Source organism: Corvus kubaryi, unplaced genomic scaffold (assembly GCF_017639235.1).
Source record: "Corvus kubaryi isolate FWS band 111438036 unplaced genomic scaffold, C.kubaryi_AGA036_p1.0 split3-73, whole genome shotgun sequence".
Taxonomy (NCBI): domain Eukaryota; kingdom Metazoa; phylum Chordata; class Aves; order Passeriformes; family Corvidae; genus Corvus; species Corvus kubaryi.
Genome location: NW_024582091.1, coordinates 3,875,381 through 3,893,014, shown reverse-complemented (window position 1 = coordinate 3,893,014; position 17,634 = coordinate 3,875,381). Strand labels below are relative to the sequence as shown.

The window sequence follows — 17,634 nt, the reverse complement described above, 5'->3', positions numbered from 1 at the left end:
TTGTGCCTACCTACACTTTTAACTCATGCTCTAAATTGCATAGATAGCAATTTTAGTGGTATGAGTAACCCTCATAAAGGTATACAGAGAACTGAAGACCTGGGTGCAAAGCCCTTGTTAGCCTGGGCAGATCCAGGCTCAGATCTCCCACGAGCTTCTGTAGCTTCATAGTTTGTGTGTGGCTCACTGCTGCTGGTCTAGGTATGCAAAAGATTCCAAATGGGAAGGTAGAGGAGGAGATCTGATTCTGTAAGGAGGGGCTGTAATACAGTGCAAGAGAGTACTGTTTGGAAACGATGGGTTTCTGTCTCTCATACAACACTCTTTAAATGTAATACATATAAAATATCACCACTAATATCAGGGGAAAAAAAAAAACCAAGAAAGCACAGGAGGAGAAGAGGCTGGATAAAATCAGGGCAAAGTGAATCTCAAGTTCTATAGCTTCAAATTCTTTTATTTGCATCTATGCCTTTTAATAGCTTCTGTATGGGTCATCAAATATTTTCAACATCCCTGCACTTAAGAAGGACATTCTTCTCTTCATCAAGTAGGATATTGAATGTAGCTGGGAATAAAATAACAGTGTTGATTCCCAGACTAGAGAGCTCTGCTTTTAGCGTCAATTTTTAATTCAAGTCTGTGTTGCCTGGGCAATGTCAGGGAAAATATAAATTCTCTTCTGTAGGAGGAAGTGCTCTTCCTCCAACTTCTAAAATGCTTATCTTTGTGTACAGCTGAAATATGATGAAGCATGTGTCCAAAAAAGTGTATTCCCAAGTCAGCATTTCAAGTGGGTGTGAATTTCAAGTTATTCAGAAATATTCAGTCATTCAGTGGGGGGGAGGAGGAGCACTAGATTTCTTTAAGTGCACATTAAAAGTGGCAGAGGGACCAGTCAGGCTCTTCACAGAGGTCAAGTATCTGCAAACTTATAGCAGAGTCCCCAAGTGTCTTGATTTTCATATGAATTGACACATTAGGCAGTAATCAGAGCAGGTCCATATTTGTTCATGTCTTGATCTAAAACCTTTGCTCTCCCCACAGCTGTTAAGATCAAAACTCCTGGGTTTGCTCAACTTAATATTAAAAAAGTATAATGCAGAATTTTGGACATTGGTTTAGTTTTATCCACAATGTGTTGCACAGAACATTTGAAGTCACGACATTTTCTGTACTGCATGCATAAAATTCATCTTGGATTTAGGCTTATCTCTAGATCCATGGGACCACTTACTTAGCAAAACTTCCCCTGAACAAACTTCAGTTTGAGTTAATGAGCTGGAATGGTTCACTCCAGAGCAGAAAATCTGGAAAATGTTTTTTCTTTACCTCTCCCCATACTTGTATCCAAGTCAACAACTAAAAATGTAATTTAGAGATGAAATCATCTCCCTAACAGTTCTCAATCATAAATCTATCTCCTCCTGTGATTTTTAAAGCATATTTTTTTAATTATTAAAAGTTTTGAAAAAGCAGGGCCTTAAGGAGATCTATTTTGTACTGCAAAAAGTAACCACTTGCAGAAGAGTTTCTAAGTTTCAGCTTCAGCTGCCATGACTGTCACATGCACATGTCACATCAGTAATATTGTGACCTCCCTCTGCACACTCCTTCCTAAAGACCTGGTTTTCTCTCTTAAAAGCACGGAGTGTATAGCTCCATAAAATGTAATGAAGAAGGAAAAAACAAATCCTAAGCAAACCCTAAACCTGCCTGGACTGGTAGTACCAGTCCTTGCACCACTCATATGCAGCCACATCTGGTTTTTTCTTTTTTTTAGTATATCTCTAAGAACAATGTAAACAACATTGATAAATCCCCTTGGAAAATAAACACCCTGTGGCAGTTGGGTCTTTAGTGATAGCTCAGGTGCCTTCCAGACAACAGAAGCTACAAGGCAAACAACACAAGCTGGCACTGAAGAGGTCGCAGGAAGGTTCAGCCAGTGTGAGTTCGAGATTCCCAGGGTGAGGAAGGTGTGGACACGTTGGCAGGCTGGGAGGGCTTGTGCCTCCAGCCCTGTGCCACAAATCACTCTCTGAAGGATGCTGACGCCAGCAGTTCAGAGAAACATGCAGTCCTGCATCACACCTGGCTGCTATGTATCAACACCTCGGTCCTGAACAGGAGTCTGAGCCACTCCTGGGTGCTTAGAGGTTGTTTGACGTCTGTATCAACAGAAGTAAAACTCTGCTTTGCGAGGTCCCACCACAAGCTCTCAGCAGACACCTGTGCTGATAACCACAACAGTGGTTATTTTTTTACCACTGGCAGTTTTTAACCACCCTGTTATCAGCTGCTGCATGATGCTGTAGTACAGGTGATGCACTTCCAGAGCCTGCTGTTTCATCCTATCATGCAAAGAGCTAATTCTGAAATAAAGCAATACAAGGAGATCAGAAATAAGACTGATTATTGCAATAGGAATACAGCCATTTTGTTTCATTATAGCTGTCATTAAAGATGATTGCTGGCACAGACACAGACTTGTTAATGTTTTTCAGTTTTCAGTGTGAGCAAATATTTAATTTTTTTGTTGTTGTGTGTTTCTTTGGTGTAAAAAAAAATTAGTTTAATCAGCTTTCTAGAGATTGTTCCTGGTATACCCCAGCTTTAAGCTTTACAAGTATTAGAAACACACAGCCACATTTCCTGCTCAGAAAGACTAATTTAAAGCACCTTTGCCTCACAGTCCCTAAGGTTTCACCAAAAAAACATGTGTGTGTATGCTGGCAGCTTCTTAGCACTGAATGTGCTGATAACACTTCAGCACATAATGCAGTTGTGCCTAAATTATGTTCTATATAGATCAATTAATATAACACAAGTTTATTTTCGTGGAACTATAAACAGATGATCAAGTGATGCAATAGTTTTTATAAGTTTTTATTTAAAAAGGAACAATCTCCAAAAAGTTGACTATAGTTGAGTCAGGAAAATACCCAGAAACATAAAACCAGCTCAAATCTGTAGTTTAGTAAGTCCATACCAGATGGTTCATATACTGGGATCACTGTGACTATTTAGAGACTTTTTACTCAATTGATATACATACCACAAATGCAGTTAAAATCTAAAACTGATTACAAAAGCAGAGAAAGGGGAAAAAGAGACATAAGATTCACTCACATTATGAATTTCCGCCAATCTTGCTTTCAAACACATCCTTAGCCAATCTCATGTTATTAGTCACTGAAACTAAAAAATTTTCTTAGATCCTGTTATTTTATATGGATATACAGTTTGAAGAGAACACCAATTTTGCTGCCATTCTGACACAGCTTAAGCAACACACTCTACAAGGCCATGCCTGTGTTTATCCTCAGTATTTGTGTATTTGCCAATGTGAGTCCCCACTAAATTATGCAAGTGTGGTAAAAGCTCTTCTTATCTCTGGAAGAGGAAGAATGGGAGGGATATTGGTGGTCTGTGCACCTAGTTGGTACCACCTATAGCACTGATGAAAGTAAAATGAGTTAAAATGTGCTGGGAGTTAAACTGCATTTATAAATTAGCTCAGCTAATATGAATCTCAAAGAGGAATAATGCTTATTTTGTCTTCTCAATATATTTTAGTTTAAACAGATTTCTAATCAAATTAAGCTATCTTAGAAAGACCTTTAATCATGCTAATGGGATTGAGCTAAAGAGCCTTTAGCAGGGAACAGAAGCTCTCTGAGAAGGAGACACAGCAGCTAAGCTAAGTCATTTTCACAAATGGCAAAATTAAGACAACCTCTCCTGAAAAAAAAAAAAAAGAAAAGAAAAAAGAAAAAAAGGAGAGAAATAAAGGAAATTAATAACAATTAAGTAGATGCCTAATAAGGAGAGGCCAGTACTGATTTGCAGAGGAGAGAGCACACATCTGTGCTGTGGCAGAAAGTTCACTGACCACTGCACGTTGCAAAGACCTCAGCACTGACCAGCTCAAAACTACTCATGAATCACTGATGCTTCTTGGTGCTGGCTGTACTCTTAGAAAGCAACAGTCAGGGTGGACAGCACTCCTATTGCCCAGAATGTGAGACCAAAATTAGGAATTCAATTTCCTGCTGGCTGTATCTGCCTGTCTACTGCAAATTTTGCAAGAAGAGCCAATAGATAGGGATTTCTATCAACCATATAATTTAAGGTGAATTATCTAAATTGGCAGATTGTTTTATTGGAAATATTTTAGTTTAGAAAAAAAAGATATTAGACTTTTCACTGTCAAATCTGTTACATGTGTGACTAGTAAAGACCAACAAGATGATCCAAGAATTTACAATTTAAATAGCTGAGACTAATCTTAAGAAGATTTATGAGAAAGCTGATTTGGAGTGCTATATTCTATAAATTAATTGTAACAGATTTTTATGGGTAGTACACTTAGGAAATGACTACAAAATAAAACCAGGAGGTTGTTATACTCAAAGTTAAGCAGTATAATTCAAACAAATGATTCTGTTATTTATGGGCAACCATATGTTCACATGCCACAACAATACATAAATATTTGTATTTTAATATATAGTACTTGGCAACTACCTTCTTAATAAGGGGGCTCATAAGGTCAAGGGTGAAGAGTGATAACATGTTACCAGTGCTCTGCACTGAATAGGTAAATATTTTTGATGATAAACAGTACAATTTGTAGACAGACATGATCACCAATTTTTGTATCGAACATACCAATTTTTATATCAAACATGCTTTTCCTAGATAAGACACTGTTAAAAATGTGCAAATCAGAAAAACAAGCAAGGAAAAGACCTCAGTAAATTAGATTTTGTAGTTTATATACCAAATCCAGCTATATAGCACTTGAAAATAAGGTCTTAACCTTTTGAGTTACAGGTGCTTAGCATTTCAGAAAATAAAATTAGTTTAGTTTTCCATAAAAGAATCATAACTTGGAGCTTTTCCATTAAGAAGTGTATTTAATGTTTTACAGAGCAACTATACAAATGCAATTTGTACCTGAAATACCCTGACACCCACATATACTGCTGAACTTCTTTTGAAGAAAAAGACTGTATAATCCTTGTTTACAGAACTTTTATATTCTAATCTCTTTAAAAGCCCAAGAAGTTAGAATAATGCAATATAATGGCAATGTAAAAATAACATAAAAATAAACCATTGTACTTTGATTTTTCCATAATATTAACTGAAAATAATAATAAATTTTTGTACAGAGTTTGCATTTCCTTACGCTGAGGGAACTCTGAAAGGAACACTGAGTTTGGAAGTGTGAGTTATGAGCTGCCATTAAATTACTCGATAACATTGCTCTCTGTCATGATACATTATTTTGATGGTACGTGGAAATCTTTGAAGGAGCTTGTACATTTATAGATAAACAGGTGCTAGTGCAACATACTTTACATACAAACCTCACTTTGTACCTACTAAAAACACATCTACAGATTAAAGAGGAATTTAACATGTAAGAAATTTGCATACACTTTTCAAGCCTACCTAAAGGATTTCATAGTATGCTCCATTTTCAACAGATTTCAGCATTTGAATGATGCACTGTCTTAATGCATTTGACTCAGTCAGTAATGGTGGTTTCAGCCTAGGTGTAAGGTAGACACATTTTGAGATTCACTTAAAAGCATTGAAATAAAACAATACCTTAACTACACATCTGAGTGTAATTACTGAGTTTCACTTACTTTTGAAAACTCGGTTTAGAAGTTTACACCAGCAGGTGTGAGTTGAGCACTATGGGCAACCTCATCCTTTTACCAAAGAGATGTATTTAGCAATGGTCATGAAGATGTGGCAACATGGCCCTTCAGGTGTGTGCAAAGGCACTCGGACTAGAGGAGCCAACAGGATTCCTGCACCTGCCCTGGGAGCACAGCTCCTGCTGACTGCACACATGCAGGCACACTCACCCACACTGAGTGCACGTGTTTTAGCTGCACTACAACATGACCAACCTTGTTTAAAGACTAGACAATATCTTTCCACTTCCTCCCAGTGAATAGTGATTCCTTCAAATTTTAGTTTTTTAGTTCCAGAAGGTCTTCAACAAATAAACAAAAGGAAGATGACTTTTATTAGGGAAATACTTTATTTCAAAAACTAAAGATCTCACAAGATGAGCACTTGCACAAGTATTAAAAATATAGAAATCATTCCTCTGTATTTATAAGTATGTAACTTGCATTTTCTTGGGAACTTCCTTCACAGATTATTTTTTTTGTTGAATCCAAGCTAGGCTCACTTCCTTACAACCTATATGGAAGCTCTTGAGTTAGCTCACATCTGAAAAATATAGTTCTCCATAGGGCATATTGTATACTGAGTGATTGAATCTAAAATAAATTAAAAAACCCCATGATTATTTAAAATAAAATGCAGAAGAAACAGATGATAAAGCAACAATGTACTTCAGAGCAGTTGCTGGTATAAAGCAGTTTGGTGGAGCTGAGAACCCAAAGGGAGAAAATAAATGCGAACAGTCAAATGATAATAGTGCAAACACTTACCATTTACTTAAGTTTTAAAAAGGTGCTGTATTATTGACCTATGTGCTTTTTATTCTGGTCAACCTTGAGTGAATTTATTGGCAACTGGTATTAGTAGCAGAAAGCAGATAGCCACAAACCAACTGGATTGCAACAGTGAAGTGTCAAAGATTAGAAAAAACTTGATTTATTTGATTAAGACAGCAATTTATACATGACACTGTTCATACTATTATGCACACAGTTGCTGAGAAAGGGGCAGAGCTTCAAAGGTCTGTATCATTCCTTTAAAGCATCATATAGAAATATTTTTTCTGAGATTTGATGATTCATCAAATGAATTAAAACCCATTAGCTGGAGTATGACCATGCCTCATGAGCAGGACGTAGTGATTAGAAATCAGACTGCAAAAGTGAACTGAGAAATCTGTAAACGGCACAAAAAATTCACCGTCTTTTTTTGTTAGTGTGGCCTGTCCAGCTGCAGGTAGCTCATGAAATCCTTGACCTGGGATAAGGCAGACCTTCATAAGACCAGTGTAGGAGTGAGACACATGAATCCCACACCACTTTAGATCATTACATTTGTCCATCTGGAGCACTACTATAGGAAACTTTTGTGTTTAACTTACTCTTATTTTTAGTCCTGCACAAACCTCTAGTTTCATCATCTGCTCACTTTTTTTTTTGCACACTTGCTCTCTAAGTCTTCTTTGAAGCTGGAGAAAGGTACAATAAACAATGGCACCTTCTTACACCTCTCTCGTCAATCTTCACAATTTTATCTTATACTTTAAGTATGACATAAAATGTGCATTTAGATAAGTATTTTTTCCCTTATGGATCACTTTTCCTTTCTTCTTTAATGGTATTTTCATCCAGGTTTTAAGTCATTATGATCTGACAGCATTAGAGGTCAAGAGATTCGCACTTTCTTGGCTACTCTCATATAGAATCAAGTCCTGTGGTACATTTATTGCTAGGGTATGAGTGAGACACTTCCTGGAGGAGTTTGACATAGCATATGACAAAAATTAAATCTCACTTTTTCTAAATAAGGTCCCTTTTTGGAAAATACCCTTGCTGAAAACAGAGTCAGTCAGACTGTGGTTGCAAATGAGTCAGAAAAATGATAGACTAAGAACTCCCAGAAATGTAACAGCAGATGTTAAAAAGAAACTTTTTGCAAGTGAAATAGAGATTGCAAAAAATTGTCTTTCAGATGTATAATGCAGCTTTCAGGACAATTTATCAGAGGGTGCCAGTCACCATATTTCAGTAGTGGTATGCCAATTTATACCAGTTAAAGCTACATCTAAAGTGGAAATATGTGCTGTTTTAGAAAGCATTTCTCATATAGGCATTTCCCCTTAATTTAGTGTGTTCTAAATGAAACCGTCATACAAAAGATAAATTCAAAAACATTTGAATGATGTTTGTTCTAGGTAAAATCAAAATGGTGAGTACCAGGACCATCATAAAGCAGTCTTAACTGTAAGAGAAAGTTCTCACCACAGAGACAACTTTCCTGAAAATCTAGCTGTGGCAGTTGGTTCCATTTGCTTCCCTCAGTTTAGTGAAATACTTACGATAATTTTTTAAATACATATTCTGCAATATTTTCTATAAGTTGAAGTTTAGTGTCTTACCTAATACCCTTTTTTCCAACAAAGATATTATTTCCTGGTACTTCTTTCCTGTTTTTTTTTTCCTATACAGAGTTTTGCTTGACATAAGGCTTTACATGTTTTTCCTCCTGCCAGCTGTATAGGTTCAATTAGCTTTTTGCAGGATGGCTCACTGGTAGGAGATACAAACATGACAGGCTGGTTTGAAAAGAGATTCTGCTGGTATTTTCCTGTTGATAGATGGTGCTGAAGCCTGCAGATCTGTATTTGAGGAAACAAGAAAATTAATTAACCAATGTGTTACACTTCCACTCGAAGTAAGACTAAGACTTGTTTTCCATAATTCAGAAAAAAAAAAAAAGATATATAATATATTAGTATAAACTTTACTTTTTCAAGTGTATCAGAAATTCTTGGGTAAAATATACAAAGAATTTGCTCTACTTGATCAGTACAATTCCCAAACCAGAGTTTGAGATTATTTCATTATAGGGCAGACATTTTACCTATAAAATTTCTTAAAGCACTTGACAATATTATTTTTCACCATAGTCTTACATTCTTATGTTTATAACACTGTCCATTACACAGAAATCTTAAAAGATATTACAAGTAATTAAAGTCTTGCAGTACATACACAACCCATGATAGCCTTTATAATATATAGTGTTTGTTGGTTTGTATTGGGGAGTTTTACAAACGTATGTAACTCGGAGTTTAAACCACTTTAGGACCTCTTTTGCCCTCCTGTGCTCCACAGATACAAACTGTATTTTCACTCAGATGTATGAAATACACAAATTACACAAATGTACCAGCACTCAGAGCAAAACATTTACTGTAAACCCTTTTGTCTCCACAAAACCAAAATAAGTTCTTTGTGTATGCTGTGTACCTTGTAACATTTGATCATTGTAATAAAAATCTGCTTAATCTATATAAGGCAAATTTTCTTCTCTGGCAGAACAGTGTTCCAGCAATTAAAGCTTTAACTACAATATGCATAAAAGCAGTGCATACAGCAAGTGTACACATCATGGTATGCAAAATAAAGTTTTCATACCAAAATTTAAAAAAAAAGTTGTATTCTTAGCGTGAGGTTGCCATTGACCTGCCAGTGCAATGTATGTAACAGATCTGATTTTGTATCACTTGTCAAAGTTTGGAAAATTTATAATGAGACTGGAGTTAATTGTAAGGTGAGAACAAAAAGAAATGTTTCATATTATGTAATGCTTGGAATTTTTCATGCAGATGACAACATGAGCATGGAGGAAAGGTCATTTTGCATATATCTGGTTTATATGAGACATCTGAATATGAAACTGTAGCCAGTGAGAAGGTGTAACTGGAACAGTGGAAGAAATTACCAGTCTTCCTCCAGTCCTGACACAAACATGCTGTGAAACTATAGGCACTTAAGAATCTAATGTGGTAATGTATGTGCTTGGCAGATGTGCAGCCAAAGTAAGAATCTCCACCTGATTTACAGGGGTTTATAAAGCCAAATGGTTCCATGGCATGTTCACAGAACACAGTCCAAGTAAATTGATGTAGCACTTCTGATCAATTGGCTAGAGGAAGATCCTGCAAAGCCTGAAGCCCATGCTAACGTGAGACTTCACAGCTCAGAGGCTCTGTGTCACTGGCCTCTGCTATTCTGGGACACGTCAATCCCAATCTGAATTTTGAGATCTCTTCCAACAATAAATAATTCAGCTTTCTCTGATTGTTAGCTCCTTGGTTGATCTCCTGAGAATAAAATCAGGTTGATTGTTTGCTTTCTGAATTCAGTAAGTTATAAAGACAGTGACTGCTATGGATGAAGCGGACCAAAAAGACTCAATCACAACCTAAAAAATACCCTCTATTTCCTATTCCTTTGTGAACTTAGGTTTAAAAATGGCATGGCACACCTAATCCTGTCTCATGGAAGTCAAATAGCTGCTAAATAATTTTGTTGATCACAGGATCATTGCAGAGTTATACTGCAGACCTTGGAGGACCCAAACTTACTGAATGTATCCGATGGCCCTTCCTGCATCCCATGCCTTGCACGTGCAGATCTGGTTTTGGACTCAGTGTACTGCCTACCTCCATCTGAGCAGAATGCTCTTCTAGGAGTACCTGTCTGCTGGGCATCTTGGTGTCATGAAAAACAGAAAATTAATAATTGTACTATTTGAGTGCATGGTATTAGATTTGGAATTCTCTTAGAGTACCATTTGTGATGGGTCTTGTGAGGCTTAGAGGCCATGATCACTGTCCTAAAAGGGGACAAGGTCAGGAACATAAACCACTTTGCAATCTGCGATGTACAGAGCAGTGTGATTTTGGTATTACTAGACTGCAATCTTTAATCTTAATTAATTAAAAAACTGTGCAATTGTGAAACTATGAAAGTGCTTGTTGTAAGCACTTTCAACAAATTAAAGTATGCATTATAGTGAAAAATAAGAATCTCTTTGTATCAACCTCATAACAACCTCATCACAAATGCAATGCCATCTTAGTTGATCTGACACAGAGCTCTTTGGAATTGTTTATTGGCACAAATCAGATAGATGCATCTGATAGAAAAAAGACAATTCCAAAGAGAGTATAGTGCTAGTTTATCTACAATAGATTAGATTTAACTAAAAATGACAAAAGTCACACTGGGTTTGTCAACCTGAAACTCTAAGATTTTAAAGGTAAAATTTATTAGAATTGAGAAGATTTTATCTTAAGAAGGCAGTAGGACTTGTGTTAGATAGAAGACACAATATAAATTGTTGTGATCTGCTATTTCACATATTTTAGGGAATATGATTTAAAAGGGCTAATTGTATTCCTGCTTCCTAAAAAAAATCCCTTGAAAGGATTTATTTGCTGCCATTGTAATGAAAACTCATTTATATGATACATCTTCCTATAGAAACAGCTGTTGGATGAAATTAAAGCAAATGTGTTCATAGCTAATCATAAAATCAGGAAACCCAAATTTTAAAGACCTAACAGCACTCACCTCAGCCCATGTCCATAACTAGCATGCTTTATTTATTCATTCAGTACATAGTTAGAGTACCCAGAGAAGGGAAGTGCTGACTTGCCACAGAGCGGGTTTTCCTAAACTGCCTTTAATGCACTTCCATCTGGGTGCATTACCAGTGCATTGGAGAGAAGGACAGGGTAAGAACACAGCACATCCCATTGGGAACGCCAGAGGAAAGGTTCAAGATGGAATGTCATCTCTGCATATGTCTGGATCACCACCACCACTTCCCCAGTCAGTTGTCCCTGGATTTGCTCAAGCACACCAGGTCTACTCACAGGCCAGAGAGACAGGCAAAAATCACAGCATTTACATTCAGAGCTCAGAGAGGAGTCTGGAAGGGTAACTTTGCTTTCTGGCCCACTGGCCTGAAAGTTACACCGCTAGCCAGCTGCTGAAGGGCAGCCAGCTGACCACACAGGCTTTGGTGGGAGGATGAGAGGGCACAATCAGGCTCTTACCCCTGAATTGACTCAGCTGCCTTTGCAACATCAAAGCCTTTGCGGCACTCCAGGGGTGCTCCCAGCCCTTTGAAACCATACACATTTCATGCAAACTGTTACAAATAAATAAATAATTCCTTAGCAGAGACCAAGCCTGGGAAAATATCAGATCCCAAAAGCAACTATTTCCACAAACTGTGTATCTATAAGTCAGTAGTTATGGTTACAGTTGTGTCAGTGCCTATTAGACAGCACTGATTTTTCCTTTCCAATGGTATTCTTTAGAAGATGGACACTAAAACAAAGTGTTATAAATACATCTGTTTAATTTTTTTTGGTAAGACTCTAACCATGAACCTCATCCTTTCAGCTGGATGAATGGCAGTAAGACACCTTTTACGTGCATACATTTCTCATAAATGTACCATTAATTTAGTTGTTTGTTTGAACCTAAGTTTTAAATGGAAAAAAAGAATCACTGTTGAGAGAAGTAAAACTTAAGGAGAATGTTTGACAAATAAATAAAGCCTTTGCTATAAAATAAAAAAAAACACAAAAAAATTTCACCAACTATTATCCCTCCTGTGACTCATTTTCAATCCCCTGAGCAAAAAGAGCACATAGTGTAAAACCCCCTAAACTTTGTAGTTTTGTCTAGGACTGTATGAAAAAAGCTCCTGCTGGGTGAGGTGCCAAAACAAACAGAAAACTCCATAAACTCCATAGGAGACAGCTATCAAGTGCCACAAAGGTATTATCTCTGAATAATACCTGAATTCATGCAATATGTAATAAAATAATTATTTTGGATGTACTTGGAAATTTTTAAGCACTGAAACTGCTAATTTCCTATATACAGCACTCAATATTCAGTGTCCAAGCTCCAGAAAATAGCACATGAAGAAATTTCCAGTCTAAATTGCTATCAGAATAATAATACTTCACAAAAATGAAATGGAGAGTATGGTTATGATTCATTAAAATTAATAGAAATTGTATTTGTAGCCTAGAATTGATAATGTGAAGTACTAGCTTCAAAAATACATATAATGTAGTATATATTTATATATATATAATCTTTTATGATTACACATGTCTGAAAACTTGTGAATGTGCTGCACAATCAATGTATGCATTATTTATCTTCATTTTTAATTACAATTGCTTACTAGAGATAAATAAATCTACAAAAACCCCTTATGATTTATTTTATCATTAATATTTGAGCACTTAATATAGTATGTGTGAAATCATGGAAAGCTGTAGTTATGTCTTGGTTACTGTTAATTGCAAAAATAATTTATATATTCTATTAAATGCAAACAGCAGAAAATAAAATTGCAGACACCAGTTTTAAGAGAAAAGATTGTATATTTTATGGTTTATATCTATCCAAAGACTGAGTATTATTTCATTTGAAATTTATGAGAAATTGCTCATTTTCAGTAAAGAGAAAACTGACTGTTGAAATGTGAAGGATTAGTTCACTACTCTGCAAATACTAAATGGCAAAACCCCCATAAAACTGATGAACACCAAACCCCACAGGCCTTATGCTTTGATAATGTACACATTTAACAATAAAACACATATAAAATGGCATATTACTTTTAATACAGTTTAGTGGTGTTGCTGGGGAAGTATTAGGCTCCAAGATTTTAATATTCATAATATGTCAGTATGGATCAATATACTGTCTAAGTAATGTTTGCATTTTCAGTTACTATAATTCTTTATGAAGCCCTTGTGAGGAATGAAATCAAAATGATACCTCTGTTAGGAATCGTTACACTTGCACGGTGATATGCACTTTTGGACAGTCCGCCATTTAGTAAAAATTTTAAAGAAGAACACATAAGTGGAGCCCTGTGTATACGTAGAGATCAAGGTCTTACCTCCACACAAGTGGAGCATCAGCCTGCTTCTGATAAAAAGGAGGGTATTGCAGTGTGCAGACTTCTGAAAATACAGTTATCCTGCAGCGAGGAATTTGCAGAATCTGCAGGACCCTACAGGGATCAAGGAGGTTTGTGTTAACAATGCAGTACTGCTGCAAGACAAAGAAGAAATGCTTTCTTTTTCATCTTTCTAAATATCAGGTTTAATAGGATAGAAGCAACTAATCAAGCAGCAATCTATTTTTGAAGGAAAAACGTGTGCCATACATTTTCAACTTTAACCAAAAGCTCATAATTTAGTTTGATTTTTTTATTTTAGCACTTGGCTGAGTTTTTTTAACATGTTGAGAATACTAAAATTGAAATAATATTCACTAAAAGCTTTAAAAATTACACTGAAATGCTGCACTAGACAAATAAATTGGTGCTCTCCGGCAAGAAAAGAGCATGTTAAGAGCTGGAAACAACTTCCTTCAGCAAGCAGTTTCACAAAAAGTAGATCCTCAGCTTTGAAGAATCTTGTCTAAGTTAATGGAACTCCACTGGTGGTGATTCAGGACCCCACTGGTTCAGGACACACTGCCATACTATTATCTCAATAGCACCCAGAACCTTCTTCCACTCTTTGGTACGACATGCATTTGTTATTGTTAGTGATGTTTTTCGTTCTCAGAGCAAAACTCAGCTTGCAACATTCATGCAATGTTAATTACAAATATTGCATCTTTATCTCTGACTATTTATTGAAACAATGCTTTCTCATTGGTTATCGATATCCTTTGGCTGAAATAGAAGCTCCCTGTCTGTCAAGCCTTCAGACAGCCAGAAGTGAGAACATCACCACCCCAGCACATGCACATACACAGAGATTGTGTACAGGAAAACTGGCCACAGGTTTCTGCAGTAGGAGATGGCTGGTGCTCCGAGCCAGAGCCAAAACTGGGAGAGGATGGAGTGGAAAATTTGGTCCAGAAAAAAGAAACCTTCAATGTCTGGTCTTGAAAAATAAAAAGGAAAGTAAAAGGAGAAATGGCATGCAGTCAAGACTGTATTATCTGGAAAGTTCTTCAAAACAGTTTCTTCCCCTCCTCTGATACTCCCTCATATAAAAGTTTCCTGGCCAAGGCAAGGGCGAAAGGAAGAACACTTGAATCCAGACAATTTAGCTGATATTGTTTCTTTGTACTGAGTTTGGCAGACAACAGTGCTTCTCTCAAATCCCACAGACTGATAAGAAAAGTTAATTTCACCAATTTATTCTCTGGAAGACTGAGTTCCAGTGGGAATACTATATGAAAATGTTTGGCAAATAAATCTACTGTTTGGCGGATATTCAAAATTATACTGGAAGATGTCTGAGCCATTTCTTTTCTGGCATAGCAAATTTTTGTAGGGAAAAAAAAACCAAATTCACTTATTTTTAGTTTAATTTCCTTGTTTTCCAGAGATAAAACTATTTTTAAAAACTACATAATTCAATGTAATCAACTATAGATTAATAAAAACAAACCAGGGTAAAGCAATAAGTCTTTTCCCTTTTGAGAGTAACTATGACTTGCAAATCAAGGAGCTATATTTCCAATATATATATATAATTTAAAAACACTCAGATAATAATCAGTAAGATATGGTCACTTTACTATAACTATTTCTTTACAACTTCAAAAATATTCTGAAATAAATATATTTGCATTTTGTTTCAACACAAACTAATTATTTTTGAAACTAAAAAAATCCTTTACTTACAAATTAGCTAATGAAGGAAGGATTTTTCAGGACTAGAAATTTAAATCTTTCTTCAGAAATACCTCAAAACTTGTACTTCCTCCATTTTGTCTTATTTCAAGAGAACTCAACTGATACCATGCAGTGATAAGAATGCAAATTGAAATTGCAAAATTTTATGTCAAAATTGTGCAAATAATTACCAATTATAATTGGGCAGTGTTTTCCTCACCAGAATATCAATAAAGCAGCCCTGTTCCATGCCTCATGCCACAGTAGTATATGAGTGTGGCACATGCACCTCTGAGCCCTGCACCAGTGGCATACTGTGAGAGTTACCTGTACTACGTGTGACAAGTCCCCAAGAATCCCAGTAAAATTCGAAGGTAGAAATCTTTCACATCCATACACAATCTAGTCCAATGCTTATCTTCTCTCACAGTTAGAAAGCTTTCCTTAATGATATAACCTAAATTGCCTCTGATGCATTTTCAGCCCATTATTTCTTGTCCTAATGCCAAGGGACATGGAGAATAATTTCTTCTTTTCCTCTTTGCAACAACCTTTAAATATTTGAAGACAGTTATCATGTCTCCACTCAGTCTCCTCTAGACTAAACAAACACAGTTCTTTCAGTCTTTGCTCTGGGGTTATATTTTGTAGACCTCTGATAATTTTGTTACTCTCCCCTGGATTTTTGCCAATGGATCCCACATCTTTCCTGAAGTGCAGTGCCCAAAACTAGACACAGTATTCCAGCTCAGGCCCCACCACTGCTCTCTGCACACTGCAGAGAGAAACAATTCATGTTTCTTATGCTTAGCATTCCTGTTAACACATCCTTGTATGCCTGCTTCTTTTATCTGAGTATGACAGAGGTTACATATATTGGTTCAGATCCTCTAAAATACCGAGCTACTCTTTGGGCAGAAATACTGCATTGTCACTCTGCACGTGATTATTTCTCTGCCTTTGCACTTGTCTTTACTGAACTCCATCATACTTATTTCTGACCATTCCTTCTATCTCTCAAGGTTATTTTAATTTCAATCTGTTGTAGCTTAGCCCTGATGGCAGCTAAGCACCACAGAGCCACTTGCTTCCCCACTCTGTGGGATGTTGGGAGGGAGGAAATTCACAAGGATGAAAGTGAGAAAACTCAAGAGGTGAGATGAAGACAGTTTAGTAATTAAAGGACTGACAGAGTGAATCTCCAGTTCCACTACTTTAGGTCATGATTAATCAGATTTTACAGCCTGGTAGCTTAGCAAAAGCCTAGACAATAAATAACAGTATAAGGATGGAATAGCTGTATGTTTTATGCCAATGGTTCCTACATGTGCTGGTGTGGTGGACTCATTATGTTTATGACAAAGAGCTTATGTGAGCATATATGGACCTTCTGTGCAGGACATCTAAGTGAGCAATGTTGAATCTACCGTTTATAATCCAGCATTATTGGTAGGACTCTCCAACTAACTCAGTTTGTAAATGCATGCTAGCTCGTATGTCTCAAAAACACAAAGGAAACAAAGCAAGAACAGAAAGTTTCTTCCCTTGATTAAGCTGACAGTTGAACAAAAGCAGTTGAGACCACATACAAAGCAAGAAAATCTCAGCCTCCAAATAATTTGATTTAGACAACCAGCCATGACTTTAAAAGATATGTAATATATACATGGACCTATTTTTCCTCACAGCTGACAGAGGTCTATTTTTGATGGATCTATCCTCACAGGACCTTTGGCAAAATGATGCTTACATTTTTACTGGCAATTTTGAAACTAATCTGTAAGTCATTCCCATTGAGTGTACTTTAAGTTCTCACAGTGGAGCAGCCATCGGGGCACAGGCTGTGCTCTGTTTGGATGGAAAACACTCAGAAGATGGGCTCGGTTCTGGGGAGCAGGCTGGAACAAGCCCAGGGCCTGAAGTGTGTGTGGTGCCCATGGTGCTCTCAGCACTCACTCACACACTCTGCAGATCCCTTTCCCTTTGTCTGGATTACTGACTCCTAGACACAGGCACCAGAGAGCATGGAGTCACTTCTGGCAGATGTAATGGGGTAGCGATATAGGTATGGGATGCTTCTTTCAAATGGAATTATTAACTACACAAAAATAATGACCTCAACTAATTGTAGCCTATCTTTTAACAGTTGCAACTTACCCATATTGGTATCTCATAGTTCATTCTCATACAACAACAAGAAGGAGAAAGATTAGTTGTAGTTTGGCATTTATTCCCTCATATTGCAACCATTTACCCATATTTTATATAAGGTATCCTCTAGGCTTACTGAAGTCTCCCAATCCACATAAGGCAAATTGTTTGTTGGATTTTTGTTTTAAGCAGAACAGTGCCTATTGCATGAGACCAGTATGTTATTAATTTCAGCAGAGTAGCTTAAGGAATGAAGTATTAATGAAGTAAATAGCAATG

General features: G+C 36.6%; 1 long non-coding RNA gene across 1 annotated transcript; it reads right to left on the bottom strand.

Annotated features, from left to right (window-relative positions):
- Positions 1-6,050: 6,050 nt before the first annotated feature.
- Positions 6,051-14,971, bottom strand: LOC121659014. The gene is made up of 2 exons (XR_006014142.1): positions 13,465-14,971; positions 6,051-8,353 (listed from the first exon to the last, which is right to left on the bottom strand). It is a non-coding gene; the product is annotated as an uncharacterized LOC121659014 (long non-coding RNA).
- Positions 14,972-17,634: the final 2,663 nt, after the last annotated feature.